Here is a 15,211-nt window from a genome sequence, read left to right as displayed (position 1 = left end):
CCTCGATGGCCTGATGGCTCAGTCTGCAGCAGACCCTCCAACAGTAGAAAGATTACAATTTGCTGAAGGCTCAGATGTTGGTTAGCATTTTTTAGCAATAAAGTATTTTTTAACTAAGATATATATATATTTGGGGGCGTTTCTTGGTGGTCCAGGGTTAGGACTTTCACTGCCATGGTCCTGATTGAATCCCTGGTCAGGGAACTAAGATCCCACAAGCCTGAGAGCACAGTTAAAAGAAGTGTATTTTTTAGATATAACGCTATTTCATACTTAGGCGACTACAGTATACTGTGTATGTTTACAGTATATTATATAGTAAACTATATTTACTCTTATATCCAGTGGCATACAAAAACTCAGTTGACCCGCTTTATTGCAGTATTCTTTTTATTGTGGTGCTCTGGAACCAAACTGCCTGGAAATATCATTACTAAGATTTCCTGAAAAAAATGAAGATTTAACCTAAAGGTATGCAGTCCCCAATACTAAGATGAGAGCTTAAAAAAGAAATAATTATTATTCTTCACATTTAATACAAAGTTTGAAATCTGCATTAAATTGTATTAGCCCAATTCCTGAGGTTTATTTAGAAAGGGTAGAGATAAGGAAACTATAATTAAAAAACTAAGAAATAATCCTTCAGAGGAAGTATGTGCTTCATAGGGTTATTGTAAAGAATAAATGAATCATTGCATGTAAAGTTTGAGCAGAGTGGCTGGTACATGGTATTGCTCAACAGAAGTTATTGTTGGAGAAAACCTTCTCCATTTTCTCATGTCCCCATTTTTCCCTCTTAAGCCAACATCATCAAAATTAGTTTGACTGTATTTAACACAAACATGTACAAAACTTAAAACATGGGTTTGGGTGGACTTCAGGAGTTGGTGATGGACAGGGAGGCCTGGCGTGCTGTGGTTCACGGGGTTGCAAAGAGTTGGACACGACTGAGCAACTGAACTGAACTGAACTGACGCAGTTCACAAAGTGATTTTTACAATCACTGTAACTTAATACTTACAACAGTTCAATGAAGAAACAAAGGAAAACTAAAATTTGAGTGCCTATTACATGACAGCTACTATACTGAGAATTAACTTGTAGTATTTCACTTAATTTGTTCAGGTAGGTTATTATTATCCTAATTTCACAGATAAGAGAATTAAGGTTCAGAAATATTTAGTAGTTTGACCAACTTCACAGCAGCATTAAATTGAAGGGCTGAGATTTGAATTCTGTCTAGCTCCAAAGTTCATATTCATATGACTAAAAACTATTTTCAGCCCTATAAGAGTTTCTCATTCTCTTATTCAATTATTCTTTCATTCACTCCTTCACTCAATCAAACAATTCAACAGTGCCAGCACACTGCTGTAAGCTACCAATATAAAAATTAATAAAACAGCATCTGCTCTCATAGCCTAGAGGGTGTGTATGTCTGAAGGAGGGATGGATGAACACAAATCAACCAGAATACAATTAAGTAAGAATTCAATAATAGTAATATAAGCCAAATGCTACTGAAATATGGAGGTTAAATACTAGCTTAGGGGAATAAGAAAAAGCACCATAGAAGAAACAGTTTCACCTGAAATTTTTAAAATATGTGATTACAACTTAATAAAGAGCATCTACACAAAAGCCTGCAGCTAACATCACACTTAAAGGTGAAATAATACTTTCCCCCTAAGGTTAAGAAATATACAACGAGGCTGTATATTGTCACCCTGCTTATTCAACATATATGCAGAGTATAGCATGGGAAATGCTGGGCTGGATGAATCACAAGCTGGAATCAAGATTACCAGGAGAAATATCAACAACCTCAGATATGCACATGATACCACCCTAATGGAAAAAATGAAGAGGAACTAAAGAGACTCTTGGTGACAATGAAAGAGGAAAGTAAAAAAGCTGGCTTTAAACCCAACATTCAAAAAGAACTAAGATCATGGCATTCAGTCCCATCACTTCATGGCAAGTAGGAGAAAAAGTGGAAACAGTGACAGATTTTATTTTCTTGGATTCCCAAATCACTGTAGACAGTGACTATAGCCATGAAATTAAAAGATGCTTGCTCCTTGGAAAGGAAAGCTATGACAAACCTAGGCAGTGTATTAAAAAGCAGAGACATCACTTTGCCAATAAAGGTCCGTATAGTTAAAGCTATGGTTTTCCCAGTAGTCATGTAAAAGATGTGAGAGTTGGCTGAGTGCTGAAAAAATGATGCTTTTGAACTATGGTGCTAGAGAAGACTCTTGAGAGTTCCTTGGACTGCAAGGAGATCAAACCAGTCAATCCTGAAGGAAATCAACTCTGAGTATTCTTTGGAAGGACTGATACTGAAGATGAAACTCCAATATATTGACCATCTGATATGAAGAGCAGACTCATTGGAAAAGACCCTGATGCTGGGAAAGACTGAAGGCAAAAGAAGGGGGCAGCAGAGGACGAAAAGATTAAATAGCATCACCAACTCAATGGACATGAATTTGAGCAAACTCCAGGAGACAGCAAAGGGCAGGGAAGCCTGGAATGCTGCAGTCTATGGGATCGCAAAGAGTCAGACATAACTTAGTGATTGAACAACAACAAACAGGAACAAAGCAAGGAGGTCTGCTGTCGTTATATTTAATATCAGCAGTTCTAGGCACTGTAATTAGCAAGAAAGAGGAATGAAACACACACAGATTGCAAAGGGAGAAATAAAACTCTATTTGTAAATGACATAATGTCTATATAGACAATCCCAAGGAATATACAAAAACACTCCTAGAAGTAATAATAAGGTCACGGGATATAAGATCAACACACAAAAATCAATAGATTTCTATATACAGTTGACCCTTGAACAATACAGGGGTTAGGGAAGCAGACACCCTGAGCAGTGGAAAATCCCTACATAACTTTACAGTCACCTGCCAGTATCCATGGCTCCATACCCCGCCATTCAACCAAAGGAAGAGTATGTAGTATTACAGTATGTATTTTTTTCTAAAAATCCATATATAAGTGGACCTGTATCATTCAAACCTGTGTTGTTTAAGGGTCAATTGTACTAACAAAAGATGTGCAGAAATCAAAATTAAAAACATATTACCATTTACAATCACTCTAAAAAATTAAATACTTAAGTATATACACTTACCAAAAACATGTACAGGGTCTGTATGCTGAAAGTTAAAAAATGCTGAAAGAAAGAGATCAAAGAAGACATAAATAAATAGGCTTGTTCATTGACCGGAAGACTCAACATGATAAAACTGTCAATTCTCCCCAGATTAATATATAAGTTTAATGCAATTCCTATCAAAATCCTAGTAAGGCTTTTTTAAGACTTAAACAAATTTATTCTAAAATTTACATGGAAAGGTACAGACTCTAAAACTGCTGAAACAATCTTGATAAAGAATAATAAGTGGAAGGAATTATTCTATCCAATATCAAGCTTATTACAAAGCTCTAGTCATCAAAAGAGTTTGATACTGATACATAGATTAATGGAACAGAATGCTACTGCTAAGTAACTTCAGTCGTGTCCGACTCTGTGCGACCCCATAGACAGCAGCCCACCAGGCTCCCCCATCCCTGGGATTCCCCAGGCAAGAACACTGGAGTGGATTGCCATTTCCTTCTCCAATGCATGAAAGTGAAAAGTGAAAGTGAAGTTGCTCAGTCGTGTCCAACCCTCAGAGATCCCACGGACTGCAGCCTTCAAGGCTCCTCCGTCCATGGGATTTTCCAGGCAAGAGTACTGGAGTAGGGTGCCATTGCCTTCTCCAAATGGAACAGAATAGAGAACCCCAAATTAAGGACCTACATAAATATTCTTAGGGCTTCCCAGGTGGCTCAGTGGTAAAAGAATCCACTTGCCAATGAAGGAGACAGTTTGACTTTTGACAAAAATGAAAAAACAATTTAAAGGAAAAAGGAAAACCTTTTCAACAAATAGTGCTGGAGCAACTAAAATTCCATTGCAAAGAAATTAATTAAACTTAAACTTCATACCTAATATAAATATTAAATCAAAATTATCAAGAACTTAAATGTAAAATATAAAACTCTTAGAAAAAAATATAGACGAAAATCTTTGTGATCTAGAGTCAGGCAAAGAGTTCTTAGACTTGACACCAAAACCTTGATTCATAAAGGAAAAATCGATAAATTGGACCTCATCAAAATTAAAAACTTTTGTACAATAAAAGCTGAGGGGAAAGAATGAAAAGAAAAGCTATAGACTGGGAGAAATTATTTGCAAACCACATATTCAACAAAGAACTAGTACTCTGAATATACAAAGATCTATCAAAACTCAACAGTAAAAAATCAAACTATACAATTAGAAAATAAGTACAAGACAAAAGATCCCTCACCAAAAAGGGTATACAGTTGGCAAATAAACATGTGAAAAGATGTTTAACATGTTTAAAGATGTTTAACAGCCACTAGGGAAATGTAAATCAAAACCACAAAGCCAAGACTCGTGGGACACTGGAGGCTCCCAGGTGCAAAATTTAAGGAGGCCCTCACTCTCAAGTAGGGTTGCACTTACACAACCCTAAGAGTGAGTACCTCCTTAAATTTTGCACTTGCACAACCCTTAGTATTCTTATTTTGTGAGCTAAGCACTTCATTTGCCTCATTCATAATAGCCAAAAAGCAGAAACAATCCAAATGGATAAAAAAGAATATGCTTTATTCATATAAGGGAATACAGAATATTTTTGGTGATAAAAAGAATGAAATACTAATACATGCCACAACATGGTTGAACCTTGAAAATACTATGCTGAATGAGAGAAGTCAGTCACAAAAGACTATATATTGATAGTTTATGATTCCATTTATATGAAATGTACAGAATAGGTAAATCTACAGAGATAGAAGTAAATTAGTAGCTCCTAAAGGGGAGGAAAGGTTGAGAAGGAGAATGACTGCCTATGGATATAGTTTCTTTGGGGGGGTGATAAAAATGTAGTGAAATTGATTGAAGTGACAGTTGCACAACCATGAACATACAGTAACTTTTGAATTGTACACTTTAAATGAGCCAATTGTATGACATGTGAGTTATATCTTAATAAAATTTGTTTTTAAAGCAGATGTTTAACAACTGTCTATTGAAATAAAGCATAAAAAGGATGAAAGTCATTGTGAAATAAGAACTCCAAATTGAATTTTTTTAAAAGCAGTTGTTGATTCTTTTCATGAGTTGTTAAGAGGAAGCACAGGAAAAACAACTCTAAATCAGACTTCTATACTTTGCCCAATTAAAATCATAATCAGAGTTTGGTTCATAAAGACTTCCTACTCAAAAAAAAAAAAAAGACTTCCTACTCAAAATAACTTGCTAGAGGGCAATTTGTGACTTAAACAGTGGTCTTGACTTATAAAGCATATTCATGTATGTGTCTGCTATGAACCGTCAATTTAAAAAAGATAAACAACTTACAAATATACTATATGGCACTGTCTCCAAAACAAAAATAAATAGAATTTGGATAGCCTTTTCTATAGACATATTCTCTAAGGGGAAAGGCTGAAAACTGAACCTCAAACTGAATTCTGCTTTCCCACTAATTCTCATTAAACATAAAAAAAAAGTGTTCATATTTTTAATACTGATAAACAAACTTAAACACTTTAGTGAAGGTATGATCAAATAGGTGAACGACTCGGCATTAACTTGGACATTAGAATTTATTCAGTATTATTTCTTCTGGGAATAATACTGTTTTACTAGCAGCTAAATACTTAAGTACTTTATATGATTTTCCTAACTCCATACCCAGCCGTTCCGCCTCTTTCCAATGCTCAGCAATGTATGTCTGGAAAATCCCTTTACTTAATACCCACAATTCCCAGAACATTTTCCTCTGCTTCTGCCCTCTCTCACCTTTTATTTGATGCCTTCACTTGCAGGTACACCCAAACTTTAACAGAACAGGGAATTATCTGCAGCTATCAGTAATGGACGGAGAAGGTAATGGCACCCCACTCCAGTACTCTTGCCTGGAAAATCCCATGGATGGAAGAGCCTGGTAGGCTTCAGTCCATGGGGTCGCTAAGAGTCGGACACGACTGAGAGACTTCACTTTCACCTTTCACTTTCATGCACTGGAGAAGGAAATGGCAACCCACTCCGGTGTTCTTGCCTGGAGAATCCCAGGGATGGCGGAGCCTGGCGGGCTGCCGTCTATGGGGTCGCAGAGTCGGACATGACTGATGCGACTTAGCAGCAGCAGCAGCAGCAGCAATGGAAAAGTTCTAGAATGGGATGGTAAGCTATACGTGAGCAGCAATTCCTAGGTTTTTCTCTACCTTCTGTACTTGGCCATTTTGACAGTCTTTAAGGCAGATACTCTTATTCAGATACCTATTCCTCTCAAGTGGTGCCCAACAGAACTTTCTGCACTAATGGAAACATTCAGTATCTTCACTGTGTAATACAGTAGACACATGTGACTACTGTGTACTTGAAATGTGGCTGGTACAACTGAAGGACTGAATTTTTACTTTAATTTTAAAAGCCACATGTGGCTAGTGGTCTGCATACTGAACAGCACAGCTAGCCGAGATTCCTGCAGAGACGACAGCTAGTGCCCTAATGCTAAACCCCTTAGCTGGTGTCCAGACACCCAATCAGGATCCTGCTAGTCCTGTCTCCTGGAAGATGTTCCCTGCATCCCCCAACTTGATGAGATGACCCTACATAATGAATAAATAAATCATCTCGAACCACAGTATGAGTATCTGCCTAATTTTCTATAGCTCCTACCACCTCAACTCCTGCTGCTTTGAGCTTGGAGTTACCACCTTCCTTCAGATACTGCACATTTGATCACTGTTTCTCAGACTTTAAGGTATTTATGAATCACCTTGGGATTTGGTTAAGATGTAGGTTCTAATGTGGCATTTCTAACATGCTTCAAAGTGCTTCTATATGGTTTTAACCCTAGGTTCTTGGTTCTCCTACCCCCTGATTTGAATGGTGTTACTGATGCGTCAGCAGCAAACATTAATTCAGATTTCCTAAATATAACAGTACGCTTTTCAGTCATCAAATATTTGTACCATGTAATACAGCTGCACAAAAATATCAATTCTGAGCAGTTGATGTTATTTGATATGACATACGTTTTTTTTGAGCACACTCTTTTACAGAGGTGGCTACGACAATGAGCTAAAGATCACAATTCTAATAACTGAACAACTGGTAAGGGAACCAAGGTTTGCTTGATTCCAAAGCTCACGTTCTTTCTGCTATGCCAACCTTCTCCTCAATGCTTAACTCAGGAATGTCCACATGTCGGGATTTCCCTTCAGAAGAGAGTCGTGGAGGAACATTGCTCCTGAAAAGTTATTGCTTCTCCCCAGGCATAATAATAATCAGAAAAACCAGCTTCTTCCATATGTATGATTAAATATCAGACACCACTAATATTTATACATTCTACTGTAGATTTTCAACCCGACCAATTTTATTTAGCTATCCTCTCCCCAGCTTTTTTGTTTTGGCCGAGTGGCACGTGGGATCTTAGTTCCTGACCAGGGATTAAAACCATGCCTCCTGCTGTGGAAATGCAGAGTCTTAACCACTGGACTGCTAGAGAAGTCCCAAGAGCCTTCTTAAGAAAGTCCTCAGAGTCCAGAGGCCATTATGAAAACGATGTGACTTGTATTTTTTGTGTAAAATACAAAAAATTTAGTATATCATAGGCACAATAGATAATGCAACACACTGGAGAAAATATGCATAATAGATACTAAAATATGTATCTGTATCTATATACATATAAAGAGTTCTTAGTTCTTGTTAATCAATAGGTAAAAGAAAACAATCCAATTAAAAAATACATAAAGAACAGAATAAGCAATTTAAAAAGACAGAAATAAACAGCCCATCAAACAAAAAGATGCTCAAACTAAAAAGTAATCTGAAAACTACAAATTAAAATGTAAAAATCCGCCTGTTACATTAGTAAAAATGTACAAGACTGATATTCAGTGTCAGAGGCACTTTCATAAACTGCTGGTGGAATAAAGAATGGCACACAGGCTGTCTGAAAGGCAAACTGGCTGTATATTTCAAAACTAAAAACATGTAAATCTTTTAAACAACATTTCTAGGCACCTATTCTAGAGGTATTATAGAACAGTTGCACAAGAGACAAGAATATGGGATGTTCATTTCAGTGTTCCCAATCACTGCAAAAATCTGAGACAACTTAAATGTCCATAGATAAAGAAACAGTTAAATAGATTATATACATTCAAACTGAAATACAATCAGCTGTTAAAAAGTACGCACTGACAGTATGAGATTTCAAAAGCATATTGCTAACTTTAAAAAAAGCTGCAGAAAAAACATCATTCCACTGACTTTAAAAAGATATATATAGACATAGAAATTATAAATAGAAATTGCATATAATGCATAGAAAAAGAACTGGAAAATTCACCAAACAGGATAGTTCTGGAAGTGGAACCTTTGCTTCTTAGCCTCCATATAAAGTTATTATTTTTAAAGAATGTACTCTTTTTTCTCTTTCTTCAAATCAAGTATATAGTTTAAACATCTGTAAGATTTTTAAATGTTTTAAAAAAGACAAACAAGGTCAACAAAAAATGTTTAATTTGCAGTTTTCAGATCACAGGAGTCTACGCATCTTTTTTTTTAATTGAAGGAGTTATTTTACAATGGTGTGTTAATTTCAGCAAAGTGACTCAAATATAGGTTGATAGGGAAGCATATATCAGACTGTTTTTCAGATTCTTTTCCATTACAGGTTTTATTCCAAGATTTTGAATATAGTTTCCTGTGCTATACAGTAGGTCCTTGTTTTATTTATTTCATATATAGTAGCGTGTCTGTTGGAGAAGGCAATGGCACCCCACTCCAGTACTCTTGCCTGGAAAATCCCATGGACGGAGGAGCCTGGTAGGCTACAGTCCATGGGGTCGCTAAGAGACACGACTGAGCGACTTCCCTTTCACTTTTCACTTTCACACATTGGAGAAGGAAATGGCAACCCACTCCAGTGTTCTTGCCTGGAGAATCCCAGGGACGGGGGAGCCTGGTGGGCTGCTGTCTCTGGGGTCGCACAGAGTCGGACACGACTGAAGCCAACTTGGCGGCGGCGGCGGCGGCGGCAGCAGCAGCAGCAGCAGCAGCAGCAGCAGCAGCAGCAGCAGCGTGTCTGTTAATTCCAAACTCCCTCCACTCTGCCTTCTCCCTTTGTTAGTTTTCTATGTCTGTGAGTCTGTTTTTTATTTCTTTATTGGATATTTATATTTCTCTCTGTGAAACTGCTTATTCTACTCTTTGCCTAATTTGTCATTCAGTCACTAAGTCGTGTCCGACTCTGCAACCCCACGGACTGCAACACACCAGGCTTTCTTGTCCTTCACTATCTCCTGGCGTTTGCCAAATAAAAAAAATAAATAAATACAGGAAAATGTTCAACCTCACAGGTAATCAAAGAGACTGAAATCTAAAGTGAGATATCACTTTTCACCTACCATGAGAGTAAATCGTTTCTGGTTTGTTCAATGTCTATTTACTATTGCTAATATAAATGCTGAGAAAGAAATACTTTTTTCCAGTGGATAAAACCTTTCCAGAGGGTGTGTGTAGAAAAAGTCTCAGGCTTTCCTGTGGTGGGTGAAGTTAAAGAAAAGCTTTTAGATCATCATCCTCCTAACACATCATCAAATGCTTTCAGTTTTCAACCCTTCTGGAGAAGTTCCCTTCTTACCCCTCAAGGCTCTTTCTCATCTCATTGTCTTGCTCTAAACCTTTCTTGGAAAAATGTCTCAATGCCTCAAAAATAACTCACATAAAAACATAGGCACACAGCCCACTTAGTTAAAAGGTGTTAGAAAACATGAGAATCTCATTCACACCTACGTGCTATTCCAGCTAAAATCTATATAGAGGGACTGATGCAGAAAGTCAACTCAATGGGGAAAAAAAAAAACACTGACTCACCTTCAAATCTGCATGTATTTCTTAAAAACACCTAGGACACTGCAGCTGTGTGACTCTAGGCAAGTCATTTAAAAGTTCTCAGTTTCCTCAATATAAAAGGGAGACATAAAATTTGAATTTCAACCAGGAAATCAGAATTTGGACTTTGGAATATAGTTTTAAAAATCTGAAAGCAAATATTTGTGCGTGTGTGTGTGTGTGTGTGTGTGTGCATGTGCGCAAAGTCGCTTCAGCCATGTCCGACTCTTGATGACCATTTGGACTGTAGCCCGCCATGCTCCTCTGTCCACGGGATTCTCCAGGCAAGGATACTGGAATGGGTTGCCATGAGCTCCTCTGGGGATCTTCCCAACCCAGGGATCAAACCCACATCTCTTATATTGGCATTGGCAGGCGGGTTCTGTAACACTAGCAAAACCTGAAAGCAAATACACCACAAAAAAAAAAAAAAAGCCCCGAACTGCAGCAGTCTACAAAAATGTTTGCCTAAATCCCTCAGTCTGCTGTAATAACAGTTGCCCTATATATGAATATAGATAACCATTTCCACTGTCAAAACCATCAGTTTCTGGAAGCTTACAGATGTTAACAATTGCTTATTATAACTATTTCCCCAAGCAAAGCTCCCTATACAATTATACACAACATGAATATGGTAATTTACTCAATTCTCTGTACAATACAAACCTCATATTTAGCATCATGCTAATATTCAAATTAGTTCCCCCATAGTGTAAATATTTGAGGAAGCAAAATCTATGAATAAAGAGAGACTGAATTTTAGTCTTCTGGCCAATTCCATGTTCAATGTCTGGCCCCCTATCCCCATTCCAAGGCTCCTTTACTGCAAAAAGAAAGGAATCCTGCTTAGGTTTTCAGTTGCATAGATTTCCAACTCCAGTCCCTAATCTCCCATTTACTAGCTCTGTGATATTAGACAACTGCCTTAATGTTTTAAGCTTCAGTTTTCTTATCTTTAAAATTGAAGTATTAATATCAGCTGAGTATTGTTAAGATAAAATGAGAAAATTGAGGTGGGAAGAGGGGTAGAAAATAAATAAATGAAATGAGATAATGTGCCTAGGACATTAATAATCACTCAATGAATGATAGCATTTATGCTTCTTATTACTATTATTGACTTAAGAATGTTCAGTGATGTTTAAGAATACTTTTAAAAGACTATTAAATTATGAACTGACTCCTTAATTTTTTCAAGCTTCCATTCTAATTTTATCTCTTCTGAAAAACATAATATGTTTTATTAATGCATCATAATTTAGAATTTGCTTAATATTTTGTAATTTTTTAAATAGTTTTTTCCATTTTATTCTTGTCAACTATTGTTGACAAGTACTCCCTAGGGCCAGAATTTTGTTTCATAAGCCTGTGTTCACAAATGTATTGTGTTTACTACATTGTAATGATTTGCTACTCTATTTTGCTCTCTGAGCAATTTCAAGGCAAAGAGCAAGGCTTACTTGTATTTGTACCCAGAAGGCTTAGTTATCAAACACAGAGAGGTCTCAATGAATGTTTGTCGAAAGGATAAATGAATGAATTTATCTTTTCCCCCAACCCCTGCAATGCCTTGCACAGTACTCTACACATAATAGGAACTCAGTAAAGCTTCTTAATGGATTCATGGAGAAGTCTTTTGGACTCAACCACATAAAGCTTTATCTTGCCTCAGAAAATCATTTCAACTTTAAAGATTAGCTACTAACATTACAAATTAAAAGTTTTAATCTAACATATATCAAATAAATAGGTTCAATGACTAACCACAACAAGGCTAGCTCTAGAAGGATTAAAATCCATTATTCTAATTAATGAATTTGTGAACTCAACATGGAAAAATCCAGTTACATAATCAAAAGAGAGGTTATGCTTTTGCAAATTTAAACGTACCAAAAATAGTGAGAAAAAATTATCAGAAAGCTTGCATCTGTAGATAGAAATGAACAAATTATTTTTCATGCCTGAATTGAAACCACTGTTTTCATTAGAAATAAGAAAACTGGTCCAAACCTGTCTCTAGAAAACACTCCTTGAGACTCAGTGTAAATGCTTTGCCCTCGCAGTGATTTTAACTCCTAGAAGCCTTTTATTTCCAGACTGACGGATATTCAAAACTCTGTCTCCTAAAATAAAAATTCGTTCATTTCTTAAAAGGCAAAGAACCTGAACAGACACAAGGTTTTATATTCAAGTAACTAAAACTATCCTTAGTGCTCAGCCTGGTGCTTCTGCAACAGAAACATTTTCTTAGTTTTAAAATCATATTCATGGAAGGTTTAAAAGTCGTACTACACATTCTTCACTGTATGATCTAAACCGAGTTTACACCGCATATATAATCTCATAAGTACACCGTAAAGAAATTCTACACTTGAATGAATCTGGAAAGAAACGTGAGCTTTGCACACACCCCCTTCTTCCAACTCAATACGCACATCTTAGTTTTTTTTCTCAAGAATTTCTCTCTCCCGCCCCCATCCCACACGTTATTTCAGAGCAGCAATCATTCATAACCCCACTCATAGTCTCTCCACCGAAAAAACCTTTCCAACTAATACTATTTCACGCAAACCCTCCATTCACATCTCAGAGTCCGTGGGGGATTTCTTTGGAAGGGGCGGGGGGCGGTGAAGTTCCGGCACGCCACCATTCCCGCCAAGCCCTTTAGGAGGAACCAGGTCTTAGCGCGCAGTCCCGGACTAGTGTTAGGCGGACCCCAGTAAACTGCGAAGGTCTGACACCGCACCCGCCGCTCCACCCCCCCACCCCACCCCCGCCGCCTCTCCGCCAGGGCAAAGCAAACCGGGCCCAATCTCTGGGCTCCCATTCAACATACCCTCCTCCTCGCTGTACCCCATTTCTTCCCACTTATTCCTCGGTGTAGCCCGGTCTCTTTTTTCAATTCTGACTCCCCATAACCATCTTGCTCCCAACACACACACCCTTCTGTACTCCTGCCCCTGCCCCTTGAACCCTTCTACACCCGGGTCCCTCCCCCTTGGACCTCGCGGCAGCTCCAGCCCTTCCCGCGTGCCCTGGTGCAGACCGGCGCCCTGTCCTTATAACCACTGGACCTGGGTCCCACCCAACACGTCACACGAGGGCCCATTTCTCCCGCGACCCGACCTTCCCCACCCCCTCCCTAAGCGCTACCCCCCAGCACCCTGTTACCTCCGGCCCCGCCCCCCTGAGGGTGTCGCACTCACCGCTTCTGCCGCCGCATCCTTAACCGCCGCGGCTGCTATAGCTACAGGGAGCCAAGGCAACCAGCTCTCGCGACAGTTTCCACAGCTACGGCGAGAACAGCCGGGAAGAGCCTCTCGCAAGAAAGTAAATGAGTCAGGCTCGAGACGGCTAAGTATATCTCGCGATAGTGTTGTGTAAAATGGCGGCTGTAAGGCGCTTCGGGGGTGGCCCGGAAAGGTTTGGAGGTAGGCGAGGGCGGGAAAGGATCTTGAGCTGGCGGGAGAGTCGGAAAACTATTGTAGGTAGGACGCAGGAACGGTCCCATCTGAGGAAAGTTAGTATGGCGAATCCTACACTGGAATAACTTTAGGGATGTGGCCGTCATTTCCCAGTGTCTCAGACTTGGAACAGTGTCACCTTTAACTGAAGTTCCGTCTTCCTGGTATTTTCTTTTTGCGTGCCCAGTAGAGATGGAGCGAGCAAGCCAGAAATTGATCTTTCCGTATCTTCGTTAACCTTTCTTCAGGAAATTCATCCGTTCTTCCCCTACCCTGGTTTGGAAAGGACATTTGACTTAACAGAAATGTTTATGTTTATATACTGGTGCCCCGCCCCCATCAATTCTCCCTACCAAAATAGGAAATAAAAGTTTGTTGTTGTTTTTAATCGAGCATAAGCACAGGTGTTTGGATGCGGAAGGGGGCCGCGTTGGTGCGTGATCTGAACTTTGCAGTTGCTTGCCACCCTGTGGGCACATCCTTAGTTGATGACTCTGAACACAGTTTTAAGGGCTTTCTCTCCTGGTGGCGCAGACGGTAAAGCGTGTGCCTGCAATATGGGAGACCCGGGTTCGATCTCTGGGTCAGAAAGATCCTCTGGAGAAGGAAATGGCAACCCACTCCACCCTTGCCTGGAAAATCCCATGGATGGAGGAGCCTGATATGCTACAGTCCATGGGGTCACAAAGAGTCGGACACGACTGAGCGACTTCACTTTCCTTTCCTTTCTCTACTCTCAGAAAGCTGTAAATGCAGACTGAGTAGGATCTGGAACAGAAGATGGATATATAAAGAACGTTGTTCAGTGAGAATAAAAGGAATAAATGGAGAACTCATTCTCTTCTCTCCAAGCCCCTGAATAGCTCTCATAATCTAGACCAGTGCTGTCCAGTAGAAACATACTGTGAGCCATAACATGCAATTTAAAATTTGTAGTAGCCACATTTTTTTAAAAGTAAGAAAAAGGAAATTTAGTAATCCACATAATCCAACATATTCAAAATATTTCGACATGTAATCAATATTTTGAAATTTCTAAAAATATTTATTTTTGGCTGCATCGGTTCTTAGTTGCAGCACATAGGATCTTCCTTGCAGCATGCAGGATTTTTTGCTGTGATGTGCAGATTCTTTGTCTCAGGGCCTGGGCTTCTCTCTGACTGTGGTGCTGCCCAGGTACAGGAGCACAGAGGCTCAGCAGTTGCCTGTGGGCAAGCTTAGTTTCAGCATGAGGGATTGTCTTTAGTTGTGGCCCACCAGCTCCAGAGCAGGTGGGCTCAGTAGTCCTGCAGCATGTGGGATCTTAGGTCCCCAGCTAAGGATCCAAATGGAGTCCCATGCAGTGGAAGAAGTTTCTACTGGAAAGCTCTAAACCTGCACTAGATAATGCATTATCTGAGTGACTTTAGGAGCACAGTATTATGGGCATGTGGTTTATGTAAAAGAATCCCTGAAGTTGCTAACTCAAATGACTGCAGAGCCTAGGAGACTGACAATAAAAGATGACCTGGTATAAAACATAAGGTGGTAGTGGAGCATAGACGGCAGCCCACCAGGCTCCCCCGTCCCTGGGATTCTCCAGGCAAGAACACTGGAGTGGGTTGCCATTTCCTTCTCCAATGCATGAAAGGAAAATTACTCAAAAAATGAAAGTGATCAGATTGCTCAGTCGTGTCCAACTCTTTGCGACCCCATGAATCGCACCACGCCAGGCCTCCCTGTCCATCACCAACTC

At 39.2% G+C, this 15,211-nt stretch overlaps 1 protein-coding gene across 6 annotated transcripts in view; it reads right to left on the bottom strand.

Annotated features, from left to right (window-relative positions):
- USP54 (ubiquitin specific peptidase 54) overlaps positions 1-13,745 on the bottom strand; it is a 131,240-nt gene extending 117,495 nt beyond the window's left edge. For 3 of the 6 annotated variants that reach the window (XM_070364722.1, XM_070364720.1, XM_070364724.1), the window contains exons 1-2: positions 13,219-13,745; positions 3,149-3,190 (exon numbers count right to left, since the gene is read on the bottom strand). The gene's annotated coding sequence lies outside the window, so the exon portion shown is untranslated. Of the gene's footprint in view, positions 1-3,148; positions 3,191-12,848; positions 12,944-13,218 lie in introns of those variants that run through there. The other 3 variants (XM_070364725.1, XM_070364726.1, XM_070364721.1) reach the window with 3 other exon arrangements.
- Positions 13,746-15,211: the final 1,466 nt, after the last annotated feature.

The sequence above is a fragment of the Bos mutus genome, chromosome 28, assembly GCF_027580195.1.
Source record: "Bos mutus isolate GX-2022 chromosome 28, NWIPB_WYAK_1.1, whole genome shotgun sequence".
In the NCBI taxonomy this organism is placed as follows: domain Eukaryota; kingdom Metazoa; phylum Chordata; class Mammalia; order Artiodactyla; family Bovidae; genus Bos; species Bos mutus.
This window is presented reverse-complemented; position numbering and strand designations above follow the sequence as displayed.